The 4321-nt window shown below is 38.0% G+C and overlaps 1 non-coding gene across 1 annotated transcript; it reads right to left on the bottom strand.

The window, feature by feature from the left end:
- Nucleotides 1–2858: 2858 nt before the first annotated feature.
- On the bottom strand, nucleotides 2859–2965 carry LOC143685291 (U6 spliceosomal RNA). The gene has a single exon (XR_013176537.1). It is a non-coding gene; the product is annotated as a U6 spliceosomal RNA (small nuclear RNA).
- Nucleotides 2966–4321: the final 1356 nt, after the last annotated feature.

Here is a 4321-nt window from a genome sequence, read left to right as displayed (position 1 = left end):
ACTGTCCTGTAGGAGAAAACTAGTTTTTTATGCTTAAGTCCCTCCATTAAAGCCAACAAAACAAAAAGTCTGAAAGAACTGTGCATTCATAAAACAAAATTGGCAAGAGCATATTTCTTTGTGGAAGTAAAAGACTACTCTAGGTCTTTAATGAAAGAACAAAGCCCCTTCAAAAGAGGCAACTCTGTCTTTTGCTCTATTATAATCCGTTACCTGCCCGGATTCTGTGGGCTTTTGAGTTGACCCAGATCTAAATGCATCTGCAAAGTCAGTTCCCAGAACAAATATTTCTCAAATGTTTTCATCGTATTACTCTTCCTGTTCAATCATCCTTCGTTAGTCCTGACTATTGGCGCCCATATGTTCTGAACACAGTATATATGAACTGTCAGAATATGTTCTGAATCTAGTCTCATGTTGAGGAACATTTTCCATTGTCCTCTGTTGACCCTCTTCCCAGCTGGGAATTTGTCGCCAAGTGGTAGCCTGTGACAGGGTCCAAAGTCTCCAGTACAAATCAAATTCTACCAAAGAAACCAGTTTTTAAACATTCCACATGCAGGAGACTCCTTCTCAGAAGCAAGGCACCATCTGTGTGCAGGAGTAGTTTACTCCATTCGCTTCCGAGCCCTTGCACCCGGGGCAGCTGGGGTCTGACCGCACCTTGGTGATGGAAGCGGGTGGAGGGTGGAGGGTGGAGGGAAAAGTGGTGGGGAAGGAAGGGGTTCCTCAGCCCACTCTCTGCTCCTTCTTGCCGTGCTTTCTCTATGTCTAGCCCTCCCCTAGTCTCACCTTGCCTTCCTAGTCCCCACCCCCTGGTGACAGGATGGTTCTGCTTCTATTTACATCGACAATGGTATTGTAGATTAGAAGCTTCATCTCCCAGGAGAAGAGGAAGCTGCTCTGTGCCGTCAAGTCTTTCCTCACAACTTGAGGCAGTGTGGTCCTCTGGTTAAAAGCTTCACCTCTGGGACAGACCGTCTGCAGTCAAATACCATTTTTGTTAAAAAATATTTTTATTTACATATCTTTACACACACACAGTCCATACGTGGTGCACAATCGATGGTTCACAATAACATTACATAGCTGTGTATTCATCACCACGATCATTTTTAGAACATTCGCCTCACTCCAGAAAAAAGAAATATAAAGAAAAAAGAAAAATCTCACACATCCCATACCCCTTACCCCTCCCTCTCATTGACCACTAGTATTTCCAACTACCCAATTTATTTTACCCATTATCCCCTCATTATTTATTTTTATCCATATTTTTTTACTCATTTGTCCATAATTTAGATATAAGAAATATAGACTCAAGTCAAATACCATTTTTGTTGCTTATATTTTAACATCATCTGTAAAATGGGAATAATTGCAGATCCACTTCATATATTGTGCAGATTTTATGAATTAACATGGAAACATCTTAATCAATCTTGCTTGGCATATAGTAAATGCCCAAATTTTTATGGCTATATTATTATTATTATCTTATGTTACCGTTGAGCCTTCTTTCCATTTAGCTATTGTATGTTTTCACTGGGCTGATCTGTTTCTCTCTGTTGGAACAATTCCATTTTTCTCCCCCAGAATTTTTGGATTTATGCACCATTCCCCATATCCACTCCTTTTTATGTGAATAGAACGAGATTACTATGTGTATTGTATAGACAGTACGTATTTATTAGAAGAATAGAATATCTTCATTTATCTCTACAGAGATATATATTTGTAATTAGAATTAATAGAGGAAACATCTCCCATATATATCAAAATCCTTCACTTGTTTCCAGTATATCTTTCTTAATACTTCCAACCTCTTCTTCAGTCAGACATTTCCTCTGGATTCCTTTGACATTTATGCACTGAATAAGTGGTTATTTTGCATTTTTCTTCATGCTGCCTTGTGATTTCTTTTTCACATCTTGTTTCTTATTTCCATTTTGTTTTTCACAGTGAGACCACAGCTTGCTCTGAACACAGGGAAAATTTTAGAGGTCCTAATCAATATGCTGCATATTTTCCACATTTACTTCCTCAGGGAACCACCTACTTCCACTTGCTATTTTAGAGCAGGTTCGTTTAATTTACTTTAAATATGTGTTTTGAACTTTTAAAAAAGTTGTAACTTTTCATTTTGAAGTAATGCAAGACAAAACCATTGTGAAAATAGTGCAAAAATTCCTGCTTACCCTTTATGCATCTTTCCCAAATGTAAGCATTTTACATAACCAGAGTACAATGATCAGGAATACTAGGCAATACTATTAATTAATCTACAATTCTTTGGCAAATTTTGGCAAATTTCAGAAATTGTCCCATGAATGCCCTTTTCCTGGACTGAATTCCAATCCAGCACCCCACATTGCATTTAGTTGACATGTTTCCTTGGTCTTCTCCAATCTGGGACAGTCCTTCAGTCATTCTTTGTCTTTCATGACCTTTACACATCTGAAAAGTCCTGGACAATTATTTGGTAAACTGCCCCTCAGTTTTGGCCTGCCACTAGAACTTGATTAAATTCAGGTTATGTGCTGTTTGCAAGAATCCCATGGAACTTCTCTTATGTCTTTCTTGGTACATCAACTCAGGAGGCACACGATGACATTTCGTCTCATTATTAGTGATATTTACTTAGATCATTTCCAAGTGTCTCCACCGTCACGTTACTATTTTCCCTTTTGTATTTGATAAGTATCGTGTGGGGAGATATGCGAGACTATATAGATATCCTGTTCTTCATCACACTTTCACCTGTTAATTTTAGCTCCATAGATGATTCCTGCCTGAAAGAATTGTTACCAAATGGTGTTTTTACATTTCCATTATTCTTTCTACATCTATTTTTTTTTTTAAATATGGAACGCTTCACGAATTTGCGTGTCATCCTTGCGCGGGGGCCATGCTAATCTTCCCTGTATCGTTCCAATTTTAGTATATATGCTGCCGAAGCAAGCACTCTTCATCTGTTAATAGGAATTTTACTCTTCCCTTTATTTACTTATTCACTTATTTATATCATAATGGATGCAAGGATTTGTGTTTTATTTGCTGGGTTGCAATTGGATTCGAGAGTTACTTATTTTGCTTCTCAACTTGTCCCATATGTGGGTACTGGGAGCCCCTCTTTAAATCATCTGACATAACTTAGCTCTATGAATTATGTTCAAGTATGTAAGATTGGCGTACATAAATGAAGTTTCTCTCTCTGTGATTATAGCATTGCAGATTTCTTTGCATAGAAACCTCTTAAGAGTGTTTTAACTCTTAAAAACTTGAACTTAATAGGAATTTTTAATTAATAGCCACTCTGGAGGAAAACAGCAATGAGAACCCTGCCCACTGCAAACATGATATTTTGCTCTTCCAGACAAATAATTATTAGTGAGCATTGTACTGAAATGTTATGAAGACATTCTCACCAGACAAAGATGCTATTTCAAGTAAAATCCAAAGAAATTTGAAAACATTGACATTTTAAAGTGACTTCTATGGATTTGACTTTATGAATAATAAATACATAACATTTTTGTTCCTATACTTTTTATAACTTTCATTTTTATCACAAAGTCTTTATAGCTGAAAGAGGCTTTTTTTTTTTTTTTTTTTTTTACTGTAAGCCACAGCAAGCAATTTTAGCTATCTCATCCTGAAATGAATTTGTTGGAAAGATACAGGTTAACCTACAGAATAGAGTGAAGGGCTAGGAATCTGACTTAAAAAAAGATAGGCATCAGCAGGGTTGCAGGAGCCATAAAGAAGGAACTAATGAGCAGACCCCTTGAAGACCTTCTGTCTCCCTGAGTTCAGTCTTTGTGTAATTGTGTTCAAGACTCAAATATCAAAGGCAGAGCAAGTAGTGCATCTTGATCAATCGTCACACAAATATCAGGTCCACTTGTGAGGGATGGTGTTTTGGACTGGGTTTCCCCCAAGCAAACCCTGAGACAAAGATTGAAAGCAAGCAGCTTATCTGGGATGTGAGCCCAGGGAATATCAGTGTGTGTGTTGTGGGTCGGGGGTGGGGCCGTGAGGAAGTAAGGCAGGGAAAGGAAAGAAGCCAATAAACAATATGTTATCAAAGTAGTTTCCACTCTGGACATTTGGAAAGTAATCTCACAGGGAGACAGCCTAGAACGTTCTGCAGTTTTCTCAACTTAGGGTTTGAGGAAGTTAGATAGTTTTCAACCATATCCCTTTACCTGATTTGTTGAGGGCTCCTGGGACATTAGCTCTTTGGCATTTCTAACTTTCCCTGGGCTTGAGCTGAGTGTGCTAGAAAAAAGCCAGAAAAAAAGTTCTCAGGCATAGAGAG

This window comes from Tamandua tetradactyla, chromosome 5, assembly GCF_023851605.1.
Source record: "Tamandua tetradactyla isolate mTamTet1 chromosome 5, mTamTet1.pri, whole genome shotgun sequence".
Lineage (NCBI taxonomy): Eukaryota > Metazoa > Chordata > Mammalia > Pilosa > Myrmecophagidae > Tamandua > Tamandua tetradactyla.
Note: the sequence above shows the minus strand (reverse complement) of the source record. Positions and strands in the feature narration are given on the sequence as shown.